Genomic DNA, 15,242 nt, shown 5'->3' with positions numbered 1-15,242 from the left:
TGTCTCTGCAGATGATGTGTGATAAATGCTGCAGGATGCTGTGGTACCTGTGCCAGAATGGACAGTACAATTTTTTTTTCCTTCAAATGATACAGAACAGGCATGTAAAGAGCAGAGGCAAAAGAATATGCTGAGGGCCATTTTCAAAGAATAAAGGCTCTGTAAAAGAAGAGAAGGAAGGTACCTGTGATTATACATTGTGTCTTGAAAAAATCCTAATATTTTTGTGGTTTTCTGTAACAGATTTCACTCTTTATGAAGATACTTCACAAAATTAAATTCACAGGAGCAGGAGAATCAAGATTTTGCAGGCATGCTTGGACTTCTTAACCTATGATTTAAGTGTTCCTTTCTCCCAAAACTTGGACTTCTCTCCAGAAAGGTCTCCTTTCCCATCTCTTGTGGTATTTGCCTTTAAATTCCAGTCTAGGTTCTACAAGTTAGGGTCATGCCACTCATATCCTTACTGCCACAGTAATAATCTTCCTTGGGCACATTTGCCCACCTGAAGGAAGGAATTGAAGATTATTGAGGGTCAGAAGTGTAAGGCTCTGGAAGATCCTTCTCATGAGTACAGGAGCAAAACACCTGCATATTTACCAAGCTTGATCAGCATGTGTAGAATTATAAAAAATTGTATCAAATGTCTGCCTAAAGAGGAAATGAACTTGATGGCACATGAAGTTCCCTTGCCCTGTTTTTCTCACTGGGAGTTGGTGGTGGCCATTCTCTGTTCATACCTCCCCAAGTGCTGAAAGCAGGATAAAACCTGTTCTTTTCAGTGCTGCTGTTTGACACCCCCTCCCCTATCAAGGTCATGTCATTAAAAGGAGGATGAAGAAAACTCATTTGCTCATGTTAAACACTCTGGTTGTGGTGGAAAAAAGCATACAATCTGTGTATTCCCATTGATCTTGGAACAAGACAAGCTTTACATTTAAGCATGCTAAAATGTGTTGATAGATTACTGTCTTACATGATCTAACTTTAGTAGCACTGAATTTAATATCAAGTTTTCCTCAGTCTCAGTGCTCATAAGAAAAGTGACAATCTTGGCCTCTGTGAGTTCACAGAGAAAGTTATTTTGGTTGACCCTGCTCTTTTCTTTGTGCTGGTGTTTTGAGCTGTAGGATATGGCAATGATTTGAAAGGTAGACATACAGTAAGGTTGAAAGAAAAAAAAGCAGTTGCAAGGTATGGACTTTGCATAATAGTAAAACCTTGCAGTTGAAAGATATTCCTATGTATTTCTAAATGTGAGAGAAAACCAGTAAAATGAATGCAGTAAAATAGAAAAAAAGCAGGCCTCTTGTGAGTGGAGAAAATGCTGAAGGACAAAAAAAGGTTTTATCTGCAGAATATAATGTTAGTTTAGCAGCACTAATTTGAGGTTCATATGTGATTAAGTATATATAGGCATGGAACATGCCTATATATATGTAGAACATATAGTATATATAGGCATGGATTAAGTATATATATGGATTAAGCATGGATCATGCCTATATATATATATATATGATAGAGTTCAAAAGAGCAACAAGAAAGACTTTCTGGCTGATGGTATACTCTCAAGACTTCTGCAAGTGATTAAAAGATGAAAGCAATTCATAAATGGAATCCATGATGAAACCCAAATATATACCACTCTTCAGAGTCTAAATGGAGAAGATGGCCAGCAGTATTTCTTTTCCCAGTGATTAAATACTTGACTGCATGCTGATTGTTGTGTTTGAATTGGTGATATTAAGTGATGCTGTGAAAATGTGATAAGAGAAACACTGCTACATTCATCCTGTTACACAGCTCTTCTGCAGCTGGGAAGGTTCAGCACATATAAGGGGAAATCTCCTAAATCCTTCCTTTTCCCCACTGTACCCAGGCAGCATTGCTCCTGTCATTCCCTATCCAGCCCCATGAGGAAGGCTCAGTTTTGGCAAAGGGCTTGATAGTGGCAGGATGTCATTGCCACAGTGGCACTGAAGTTATGTAAGCAGGGAGTGATTTAGGTTACTGAAGCAGTTTAGACGTGGTTATGGAGGTTCTGTGTGGTAATAAAATACCTCACTGCAATTTAAATGACCAAACATAAAAATATCTTGGAAAAATTAGTGTAATATATTGTAGCAAGATACCCGTCACCATTTCCTAGAACAGATGGAGCAGATGTTCAATATTGTGCTGGTGAATCTAGCAGTTGGTTTTATTCTCTTCATGGTTTACAGGGACATTTTAACAAATATATTGCATTGCTCATCGTGCATGACAAAAAGTCTATAGCACAGGAAACTTTTCTGGAGAAAGTAGGGTAGAAAACATCTGTTTTGTGAGAGGGATTGGAACAAAATGACCATAATTAAAATTAACAATTAGAGAGCACTTCTTCTCTTTAGCTCTTGCTAAGGCCAGACTGGTGAGGTCAGCTGTGTGTGTGCTGGCTGCAAAGGGGCCTTGAAGAAAGAGTGCATCAAGCTGAGGAGTGTTAGGTGGTGCCATTTGCTTTAACAGAGCTGCCTCCTTATCATAGCAGGACTCCCCACTGGGTAATAATTAGCATTGACTCCATGATTCCAGAAGGCTGATCAATTACTTTATTATCCCATCCCAATCCCATCCTAATCCAATCCTATCCTATCCTATCCTATCCTATCCTATCCTATCCTATCCTATCCTATCCTATCCTATCCTATCCTATCCTATCCTATCCTATCCTATCCTATCCTATCCTATCCTATCCTATCCTATCCTATCCTATCCTTATCCCATCCCATCCCATCCCATTCCATCTCATTCTATCCAAGAAAAAACCATGACCCATGCAGACAGTCCAATACAGACAGACCAGATTTGTCCTTCAAATCCAAACACCATCACCAGTGGCCAATTAAGAAATCAACCTTTAGTAAACAAATCTCCATAACACATTCCACATGTGCACAACAACCGGTGCAGCAAGTGAAGATAGAATTGTTTCTCATTGTTTTCTCTGATCTTCTCACAGCCTTCCCCAGGACAATACCTGGAAAGTTGTGCCTTCTGCTCTCTGTGAAGAGAGCTGTGGCAACATATCCTGACTTCTGCTTGTGTTGTCAGCTAGTGGAAGCAGTATGAACTGAGTAAACATAGACTTTGTAAAACCTGCCCCTTTTATTCTATAGATGCATCATAGACATATTCATTCCTGCAGACTTTGGAGAATGCATTAATGTTTAGAGATGAATTTATGTTTTTCCTCTGCAGACACACCTGCCATAGAAAAGTTCTGCTTCTTTTCTTTTTCCTCTAGCCAGCTCTGCTTCCTATGTCATTGGTGTCAGAAACCCTGCAGGGCCTGTGGGATAGGAGCAGGGCAGAGCAGGTTACTGATGTGTTTGACCATGGCAACAAAGGATGGCTGGTACTGCTAGTCACAGGGCGAGGGGGGAGTATGGTTTCTAAAGCACCTCTGTTCCAAGCTTTCTTCTGCCTCTGTGAGGGCTGACAGAATCTGCAGGTTTGTGAAAAAAACAAACATTGTGAAACCACCTTCTTGAGTTGACAAATCATGTAGTCTTTGCAGGACCTCATCAGTTTTCCTTTGGCAGTCACCTGAGAGTGGGTTACAAGTGTGTTTATGCTCTATCACATTTTTTCTTCCTTTAACAAGTCTGTATGCAAAGAAAGTGCCCAAAACACCTATGTGCACTAGAACAATTTTTGGCCATCTGTACTGATGAGGACAGGGAAAGTCAGTGCTGAACAACACCTGTTAGACATCTGCTGTTCTCTGCAAGTCAGTGGACTGTGAAGGGCAGTTGAGGAATTGCACGGGAAAGCCAATGCTGGATGTCTGGACCTGCTGCTGGCAGCCTGCTGCTGTGCCCTGAGGCCATCACAGCCAGGAGCTTGCCTGCCAAAATCACCTTGCTGGCTTTGTCTGGAGGTGCTGACCAAGGCAGACCTTCACCCACAGAGCAGCAACCTCACTGTGCCAACTGCAGTGATCTCCATCAGTGGCAGTCACAGGTCCCACCCGTGGTTCTGCCTTCTCAGATCTGAACTGAGCCTAGAGCACTCTGGTCCAAGCCTTGAGCTCAGTCAGCCTTTGGGAAAAGGTGGAAAATTTGTCACCTCTCTGCTCAGACAAAGCAAAGCTGTGTCTTGTCCTCAAGAACCATAGCCTCGTGGATGGAAAGAAGCCCTGTGGCAACCTAATTTTCTATTCTCTTAAACCAGAATGGGAACAGATGTTGCTGATGTTTATTGGTGGCACCTGGGGGATGCCTCTTCTGTGGGTAGCCACTAAAGCTTTGCTCAAGCTTATGGCTGTCCTACATGCCTTGCATTTGGGCAGTGAAGGAAAATTGAATATTTAGCTATTGTCAAAAAATTGACCCTACTGTCTGAAGCATGGGTGACCCCTTGATCCGTGTAGGAGAGAAGGCTGCATTCCCAGGATGGTGGGATAACATGGTCATAAAGAACTCCTAACTCCTCTTGTTATGCTGGCCTGCCTGTCCTCTTCACTTTTATCTTGCAAAGATTTTTATATTATCTATTTTCTAGCTGTGTTCCATACACTTCCAAATGTACTTTTCTTTTCTATTGCACTTATGAAAAACGGCTTGTAATGAGAAATATTTATGCACTTTGGTGTGTCGGTTGCTTTTACATTGCTCACTAGATGGCAGTACGATGCTTGCTATACTGATGGAAAGACCTGAAGTCATCTAGTCTCCAAGAGTCTGAAATTCCCTAAAATCTGGGATCTGGTATCTTTTTCTCTAAAATACAAGGTTCACGAGTATAGGAAATGTAAGTTGAAATCTATATTCAGTCCTCACAAACAGCCCCAGTTCCTGTGAACTTGTTACAACAGTCAAGCTTATATAATTTTTCAGTAAAAATTTACTGTATTGAATAAACTCTGAGAGTGAAGATGCTAGTGGTACTACAGTAGTCTCTTAAAAGGAAGAAAAAATAAAAAAACCCATAAAAGTTCTGATGAAAGAGGTGAAGATGTGTAACAGAAAATGAGTTTTAACCTGGTCACTATGGAGTACTGATATCAATACTGGATTTTTTCCTGCTTCCTTTTTTGCTAGCTATGCACAGTTTCTGTGAGAAGCAGCCCAAAAAGCTGTTATCTCTACTTTAATTGGAGTGGAGTGCACAGGCCCTGGTTCTTCTCTGCTCTTTTAGAAATCTCTGTGCTTCATCTAGAATTGCTGTAAATAAATGAAGACTTTACCTTTTTTATGGTAACATTCTCACCTATCCCAGTTCAATTTTGCAAATATTTCAGAGGTTCAACTATTTCAGCTTGCCTGCTTGGTCTAATGCAAGGACCTAAAGATTTCCTTACAAAGCAAAATTTCTTAGTAATTGGAAATGAAATGGACCCAATATTTCTGTTCCTTGGACCATGGGTATATGGCATAAGTCTCCTGCAGATAAATCCAATAGTCTAATATAGCATATAAGTTATGTAGTAAACTGTAAATTACTTGTGTTAATACTAAAACAACTCCTGTTAGAGTCAAAGCTCTTTCTCTGCTTTGATTTGTCAACTTTCCTAGTAGCCTTGGGAAGCTATGCCTCTGTGCAAGAGTAAATATTTGATCAACCACAACTAAACTTGAAATCTAGTGCTGTTTTTTTACCATGATTAAAGGGAAAAAAACCCGTGGTACATAGATATGAGTATTATTTATTATTACATGTTTACTTATTTTTAAGAAAGGCATCATTCTTAGACGTTTGGAGAAGTTTGCAAGTTTACAAATTCTTAAGTGAAAGCATAGGGATTTCAAGATACTATAGGTACTATAGGTAGTACATTTGAAGTATACTACCTGTGTGCAGAGCTTTTATATGTTTAAACCCTACAATCATATTTACCATTATAGAATCAAAATATAGACAAAAATGTTTAGAAGATACTGATACTTGCAACAGTTGGGTACAGCTGCTTTTCTTTTTTCTGCTGCTCTTGAAGCCCAAAATAAAGCACAGTGTGCAACTTGCACACTTAAATCATAAGACAAGAATAAGAACCAGTATACTCTGCCTGTTTTCCTCAGTATGGAGTCTAAAGTGATGAAAAGGGGAATGGGTTGGTTCACACCATCGTGTAATCAGCAAATAAAATAACACTTCTGCATGAGCACAGTTAATGCTCCCTGTGCCACTCCAGGCATGACCCAAAGCCTGTCCCTGGACACAGGGATGGATATATCTGAACCACTCTACAACTGCAGCTGTCTTGTCAAAATTTGTGTCATCTCTGTCATTCACTGTGTGGGAGGTGCTGCCGAATAATCCCTCTATTTTAAAAAAGATTTAAAAACTTTCTAAGATTTTGAAGATGGTAAATGTTGCTGAGATATATAAAATGATATGTTGACCTTCTGCACAAATAGCTGTTGCAAGGGATTATTCCTCAAGCCTACGCTTTGAAATAGTTGCTGTGAGCAACTATTGAGTGAGCTGAAGTTGCCAGTTAAGAAGGCTGATAACACAGAATAGTTCATGGAGCAGAGTTCCTCTCTTAGACCTGGGTGTTGATTTCTAAGATAAGTTTTCTGCCAGATGGTATTTTTAATGGAAATGAAACAAGCAGCATTAAAAGAAAAAACAACCAAAGAAGTCAGATTCTGTATCTCCTGATCATCCTGTAGGAAAGCAGTCTTCAAGGTCATTTGCAACACTTGCTGCCATTTCTCAGAGGCTTGAGATGATGACTTTTGTCCTGTTGAGTCTGCAGCCACATTACCAACGGACTGGAGCCTCTTAGTGTTTAGCAAGAAATAATTCTTTTAAAAAATGGCTCATTAAAAATATCTGACATAATATTTTTGTTAATTTCATTTTTGTTACCCATTCAGTTTTCTTACTAGAAAGCCATCTAGAAACTGTTGTGGCAAGTTGGCATTGGTGCTGAAAGGCTGGGCTGGGCCATGAGCTTTGTGCTCTGCTCCTCCCCAGGCAGCAGCAGTACAGCTTGAGAGTCACCTGCTTGCTGTGCCTGCTGCCTGGCTGTGCTTGAGTAGGTCACCAGAGCAAAGAACTCTTTATGTTTACCAAATGATATGTTAAGGGTCAGTAGTTCATTGTAATCCCAAGCTACTCTGTGCTTCAGTGCATTCCCGTTCCCATCTCGCTGCTCCTGGGTGCTTCTGCTGAAGGCAGGAGAGCTGCTGCAGGGCTGTTCTTGTGGAGGAGGGATAGACTGTCACTGGTCTGTCCTGCCTCACAGAGGGGTTTTCTTTGAAAAGTTGCAAATAAAGAGCAGGCAGAAGGCTCCAGAGGACAGAATGTATAGCCTGGTCAGCAAATGTACTAAATCCTTCTGCACCCACTCGTAGAAAACAGAAGTCTGTCCTGTCTGCAGCTACAGGGGCTGTCTGTTTTCCAGAAGCCGTAAAGGTTTTGCTCTTTGCCTGAGCACTCGTGGTGTGAAGCCTGCTGTTGGTGGCAGCAGTGCTTCCACAACTGGAGAGCGTGAGCTCTGCTGGGCAGCAGTGATCACTTCCCAGCACACCAGCCAATGCTCCCTCCTTCCTCACTCCCCACAGTGAGCCAGACAACAGCTCTGGAAGGAAGAAATGGTGAGTCCTATGCTTTTGTGCAGTGTTGCTAAACCCAGATGCTGAGAGGTTGGAAGATGGAAAGCAGTAGCAGTAAGAGGCTTGGAGATCTTTGGACCAGTCTGGTTCCTGGTGTGCATGAGGGATACACATGTCTGGGTTTCCATGGAAGCCCAAGATGGCCATTGATTTAAATGAAAGATGAGCTTCCTTGTAATTATGAGATGCTTGAAGAAAAGACTTTGGGGAAACAAGCAAATACTGTGATGTTCCTGAACAGCCCTTGGGTGGCTGAAAGCAGAAGAGTGAGGAGGAGCCTTTTGCCACGATTTGGTTGTTGTTCTTACACGAGGTTTGTGTCAGGGCAGATGACACATACCCTGCTATGCCTGCAGGCTTCTTCTGCTGTGGGCTGGCTGAGGGAGAGGCCAGCAGCTCCCTCCACCCTCCCTTCCCCAGCAGAAAACTGCTGCTGAGACATGCAGCAGGGTCAGGGCTGTCTTCAGAGGCTGGCTGGAGTAGAGTATACAGGCATCACCAGGAGAAATCTGGCCTTACCCTTCTCTCACTCGGCCCACAGGATGCTGCTGCCCTGGTTAAATATCTCAAAACAGCTGGAGCAGGCTTGGGTTTGGAGGAACATCATCTTTGAAAGGTTGACTCAGAAATCAGTGTGGAATAAAGACTTGGGAAAGCTGAACTGAATCTGAGCATCAGCAATGCATCAAGAGACACAAATATTGCTAAAATATATGAAATGAAAGTCAGTGGAAAAACTTAAACATTTAATGAAGCATGCAGAGCTGGAAACATTGCTATGGTTATTAGGTTTTAATTAGTTGGAAACTGTTCATTCAAGCTCGATTTCTGTGCAGTGATTGTCCTCATGTGCTTGGGCTTGGTATCTATAATTTCTGAATTTTCCTTTTTTTATGAGTTCTAAGTCCTGAAATATTAATTGTGCATGTGTCCTTCTGGCTTCTGGGCTGCTGTGGAGGGAGATTTTTCGTACACAAATTTTGCAGTAAATTATACCATTTACTACTTAGTGGTACTTACTGTGGCCCCAGGGACTTAAGTGGTCCAGCTCAAAAGACATTTCATGTGAGAGGAAACATTTGAGGGTGTTTCACAACAGGAAAGTAGTGCCACTTTAGCTGTTTCACCTTTCAATATTAAAAAGACTGAGAAAATCAGGGCCTGTGTTTTTACAATGCTCCATGAGTTCACATGGTCTCTGTATGTACATGTGTGCACACAGACACCTAAATCTGTCAAATTAAGTAGTTTTCTTCCACTGAAAAGTTTCACCTCCTCAGCTGGGAATACTCCATTGCTATTAACATACTTCATAATAACTGTTTTCAGGGACAGGAACATTTCAAATCCTTGGTCTGGCTTCGCATGAGTGAATATAGATCTACCTGTTAACTGAAGCATTGGTACCTGGAATTAAAAAGGCATATTTTGGGCATCACTGTGTGTGTCTGTTTTCCAAGTCCTTATTTGGAAGTCTTTATCTTTGCTATCTTATCTCATGCCTTCTGGAAACAATTTTCCCTTAACACCACTTCATAAATTTCAACATACACTAGACTGAAGGTTCTGGGCTATTTCTCACATTTTGTAATGAATTTTCTGATTGAATTCTTTTACAGATAGCACCTCATACATGCAAAGCAGTGCCTAAGACCCTGGTGGATTTTTTACTGATTTTATGTATACATCTCTAAGAACTTGTGATATATTCTGAAAAGCTAAGTTGTCATTGAAATGTGCATGCTTATATTTTTCAAGGCATTAAATAAAAAATCTGGAAAGGGATAAGAATAGGATAAGAATAAGCTCATTAACATAAAACCAGGTAAAATTAGAAACCAAGTTTGTTTGCATAGTAAAATTTTATTTGGAATAACCACAACAATTTGAAATAGCTACCAGATATGTTGTCAAATAGCTGAATGTTATTAGGCAAACTCTGTCACTTACATTAATTTAATTAATGCCTCAGGCTTTACATGAGCAGCCATAACACTAAGATGATTAATCTCTGATTGTAAAAGGAAGCATCAGTATAGTTCTGTGGCTTCAAAATTTTCCTCACTGGGCAGCCCACATGAATTTTAATTCGGAGTTTAGTTAAAAGATAGTTCTATCATGTCATGTTCTTCAGGATTGGCTGAAGGTGGGGGAGAAAGGCAGGTGCCTCTCCCCTGTGAGAGCAGGTCCCAGCCCCTCCATGAGCTCCAGGAAGGTCTGAGTTCACAAGGAAGGTGCAGCCTGGCTGCAGGAGAGGTTTGGCTGCTGAGGGAAAGATTCTTCTGTGGGGTGTTCTGGGCACTAAAGGTGTGGAAGTAATTCACAGAACTGAGCAGCTGCAGAAAAAAGCAGGAGTGTTGGTGGAGAGTCATGGTGAGAGGGATTCTGTGAAGCAGCACGAGTTGAAGGCACTAAAGGGGAATCCCTGGAGAAAAAGCAGTGCTTGGCATCATTCAGAAGGGCAAGCAGAGCCTTGTTTGCATGGTTAGGGCTGGGGGGACTTTTGGTCATTGCAACCACTGCACACTCAGATTCAGCCAACTTTTAGTAGCGGAACAGGAACTCCTGCACCTCTGCCCCACACATCTACTGTACCCCAGAAAGGGAAAATAGCAATTTGTCACCTCTGTTTAAAAAGGACTTTGGAAACATGTCAGTGTGGCTTTTGTCAAGAGAAACCGTGTCTGAGAGAAATCCACTGCTCTTTGTCTGAAGCACTGACATGAGTGTGGATTAGGGTGATTTGGTTGGTACAGTGTGCTCAGATTTTCCTAAAGCTTTTGATAAGCTCCTCAGTCGGAAGATCCTAAAGAAGCAAAACAGTAGCAGGATGAAAGGAAAGTTCCCTGCTGGAAATTATGTGAGGAGTAGGAATAAACAGTCAGGTATTTCAGTGGGAGATAACAAGTGGAATCCCACAGGGATCTGCACTGAGTTCTGTGATGTCTGGCATATTCATAAGTGGTCTGGAAAATGTCCTAAATAGAAGCTGGTTGCTTCTTTGACAGAGTTATTCAGGGAAGGGGAAATAAAAATCTACTTTAAAAATGTGGTGAGTGGAATTGCAGTAAAATGGCAACCTGCATTTGGTGCCAATAACCACAAGATAACGCACACGGGGAAAAAATAAACCTGACTGTACAATGCTGAAATGGGCTTTAAACTGCCTATTGTGACTCAGGGAACAGAGCTCAAATTAGCTGTCAGTAATTCTGAGAAATGTTGGCTGAGGGCAGAGCAATGCTCAAAAGCAAATGGATTGTCAGAAATTGCTAGGGAAGACACAGCAAACAAAATAATTATTTTGCTGTCTATTCACCTCTTGATTACTGTGCGCTGCTCTGGTCTCCACGTCTAAGAAATGGTATGCCAGTGTTCAAAGGGGACAGAGAAACCTGACAAGTGTTTTCACAAAGAAAGAACAGCTTGTGAATTGAGATTGATTAGATAGACTCTTTAGATGGGGAAGGGGAAGGTGGAAAGGCATGCGATAGCGGTGTTTAAAATCATGAGTGGCATGGAGAAAATAAGTAGCAAATGATTGTTTGCGCTTCTCCCAGAACAAGAACAAGGGACATCAGGTGGAATTACTGGGTAGTGGCTTAAGCAAACAACAGAAAACTTGGTCCTTGTGGTGTGTGATTAAATTGAACCCAGTCTTACAGTATCTGCTGGGTGTCAAGAGGTTAGATGTGCTCAAAACCAATGAGGTGAATTAACAGAAAAAAAAAATCTATCAGGGACTAATAAGTGATAAGATGACATTTGTGCCTGAGGAGCTGCCTGCGTGGCAGGCTCTGGATGTGGGGAGGAGAGAGTGGAAAAAAGGACTGTGTGGTTACCCCTTGTAAAATTGTTTGCCTTAGTGTCTGCTGCTGGTTCCTATTAGTGGTGTAATTCTGGACTAAGTGGACCTTTGATCTGACCCAGTAGAATTCTTCTGCGTAACGTTTCTGTTTAATGTTTTTTTATTTTTCACACATTAAATAGCTCAGAGACATACAGGATCTCAAGATTTGATCCCTACTTAAATAATTTAGGCCCAGCCTGGATGTCCACTTGGAGTTGTGAAAGAGATGTGTTTGGAAGGTCTCATTGATGCAGCCATCTGAGAAGGGGTCTGTGGTAATGAACCAGAGGCACCTGTGCTTCTGGGTATGGAATTTGGTTCCATGTGGTATAAGTAAGTAAAATAAATACCAATGCTCATTGGGTTTTCCTTCATCCTGTAATTCAATGATTTGTAGTTGTCTGAAGAGTGCCTTTTGCATTGTACAGTTTATTGTTCTGCTGTGCAGGAGGAAGCCAACATATTGTCATTGGTTAGAGAATGCCCCTTTAAAGCAGTGACAAAATTACTCTGTAGCTAGAAGTGTGACCATGAAAACTTCATTTTGATACCAGGAGAATGTTGAGCTAGAGTTAAATTGAATGTCTGTTTCTTCAAGGAGGGTAAATTTAATCAGATGCTCAAAATCAAATTAAGGGGGAAATCAGTTTGGAAAAACACAAGAATTACAATATAGCTAATGACCTGAGGTAATACTGGCAAGAAATTTGCTTTCACATTATAAAATGAAAAATTGTTTCTCTAAGAGGGAACTGCTTGTAGCTCTGATTGCCTGTGGTAGTTCAGAGCCTGGTGTTTCCTTGCGAGAACAATTAAAATGTGCCGCCCTTCCACCATTCACTTCCCCTCTATTATAGTAGTAACACCAACAGTTATTATACTGTGATCAAGCCTGCCAGTGTTTCTATCATTGTATTCTTTTCTAACTGGGATGTTAAGCGGGAAGTGTTTTCCCAGCCCAGTCTGAAACAGCCTCTTGCAGATGATGGTCTATGAGTGATCCTCAAGAGTTGTATCTTTTGCAGAAACACAGGCTCTCCTACAGCATCAGTCCTTACAGGAGCCATCTCTACAGCTGGGAATAGAAAGTGGAATCCTGCATTTGACTGCATCTTGCTTCAGAGAGGGATTTGGATTTTAACGTACAGATTATTTTGATTAACATGGGTGTTGTAAATGCAGGCGAACCCAATGGGCAGAAATGACGATGTCTGACTCAATTCAGAAAGCTGAATTTATTATAACTATGCTAAAATACATTAATATACTATATAAAGGAAGATACTAAAATGACATACTACTTTCTCTAACTCTATATCTAGCTCTAACACAACTTGTGACCCTCTCTCTTGAGAGTCCAGCCACAGGTGGGTTGGATTGGCCATCAGGCTCAAACAATCCTCACCAGAATCCAATCAAGCACTCACTCCAGGTAAAGAATTCTCCAAACACATTCCACACAGAAAAAACAAGGAGCAGAAATAGAAATTGTTTTCTCTTTCATTTCTCTCTGTGCACCTCTATGAAAAATCCCGAGAGAGGGAGAAATGTGCTGCTACACATGGGTGAGTAGAGGGTCTTTATTTAGAGTTGCAAGGGGGAATGTCTTCCCCGGCTGATTTATTTCCAGTATAAAGGGAAGACACTGAAGGAGCTGTGGCTCAAAGGTACTGCTGCTGTTCTCATCCCTGATAGTGATTTCTTCAGGCATAAATTTATCTCTCTTATTGACAGAGAATTTGGAGATGGTGGCCAGAAGCTGCAGCCATGACTCAGTAAGAAGGGGAAAAGTGATGCTCTGATATTACCTAGAATTGCATTTAACTTGAACCATCACAGTGCCTTGCTCTTCTGTGACCTTTACCCATCAGGAGTTATTAGCTAATTGAATTCAGAAGGTAACTCCCTAACTGTTTTCAAACTAAATTAACTTGCTTCAAGGGACCAAGTTGTGTTTGTATTTCCACAGAGATAATGAGTTTAGGCTTCAACTGAAACCTTGCCAGATAATGAGGGAAAAATAAATCAATGACCTCACTCTTATCTGGTCTTAACAGGCAGGCTTTCCTTTGCTAAAAGTGACCCTGAAATGGTCTGGATTGATTCACGCAAATGCTGAACCTTGCATCTTGCTAAGCAGAGCTGTCCTGGGGAACACTTTGCTCCACGAGATCTAATCTGAACATCAGCAAAACTGCAAGAATTTGAATCACAGCTTTTCTTAGAGTCAAAATGAATGCTTCTGAGAAATTCAAATGAGCACTAAGATGAAGAGCTGAGGAAGAATTTAGCTTCAATACTTATTAGAATAAAAAACCCACATTTTCACACTTGTGCCTGGGACTGAAAAGTCTTCATAGGCATATACTTCTCTGATTCTCCATAGACATATGCTTCTCTGATTATTTAATTAGCTGGTATTGTTAAATAAGAAATGCTTTACAGACATTAAAGGGAGATTGCTGCCTGCTGAGAGCTGGTGTAGCTGTATTGGTGGAGATCCTTCCTTTGGTGCCTTGATTAATGGAAGAAGTATGCAGCTCAGAAATGTTCCTCTCTAAAAGTACCTCCTTACTTTCTATATGGATCTCTCAAATGAAGTCTTAAATCTTCAGGTAATAAATGTGATTAATAATAGTTTTAGAGACTATTGAGGCAATCTGTTCAAATATACAGAAGTAAGAGGCAGGAGATTTTAATTACTTGTGAAGAATCTGTAAAACCTACTCTTAAAGTCCAAAAAAGAAAATTGAAATTTTATAGCAGCAATAGGAGCAGTAGTAGAAAAGACCATTCTGATCCAATAAGAGAGGTGATGTTTTAGGGAGAGATGATTACTTTTATCAAATTTGTTGATACAGGTTGTATAGTGCACCAATTCTTCTATTGTTGGACATCAAGGAAGAAGTGCCCCAAGGCAAAATCCCTTGGAGATGTTCAAAACCTGACTGGACACAGCCTTGAACAACTGTCTTTTTTTGACCCTGTGATGGATGATCTGCCTTTCAAACTCAACCAATCTGTGACTTTGTGAACCTAGAATGCATTTTTAATGAGTGGCTAGGACCTTCTCATGGCAACTGGTGCAGAGAACAGACCCAGGTCCCCAGTAGGGGAAGAAGTTTCTGGAAAGGTTCATGAGGTTTCATTCATGAGCTTTCTCTCTCATTAATCAAACTGGGCTCCTTGTGTTGCTTTGCTTTTTGTCCTTTTGCAAAACCAAAGTCCCATACAACTTATCTCCTGGGAAGTGTATGTGATTCCAGATTTATCAACCTGCAAACTCTGAGAAGTTGGCCTTTGGACAAAAGTGAGATCTACTCAGAGCAGTCTTCATTTGTGACTGGCTTGGGTGTGCTTACTTCAGTGCTGCATCCAAAAGGATAAATGAACTTATTAGGAAGGTGGTTTCATCTGGAAATAAAGTAAATTCAATCTAAAAGCATCATAGGATAAAGCAAAGTGAACAGAACACTCCCATAAAATAAATCAGATATGGAAATAAAATGTCAGAAGCTGAAATCATTCTATGGAATGAATGATTAGCATTGTAAATAATTTGCAGTGAAATAGTTTCTTTTAAATGGTTACATTTGGAAAATCCTTTGATTAAAGAAATTAAATGAAAATATCCTCTGCCTTACTTAAAATATTTCAATATTTTTATATGTTGTTTCTGTGATTATTAAGATTAAAAGAATATAAGACAAAAAAAATAGATGTTTGACAAATTACTTTAGGTCATTGTCTTCAAGAAATTGCCATAGCTCCTTAGTGACAGCTTG

The sequence above is a fragment of the Lonchura striata genome, chromosome 2 (genome assembly GCF_046129695.1).
Source record: "Lonchura striata isolate bLonStr1 chromosome 2, bLonStr1.mat, whole genome shotgun sequence".
NCBI lineage: Eukaryota > Metazoa > Chordata > Aves > Passeriformes > Estrildidae > Lonchura > Lonchura striata.
This window is presented reverse-complemented; position numbering follows the sequence as displayed.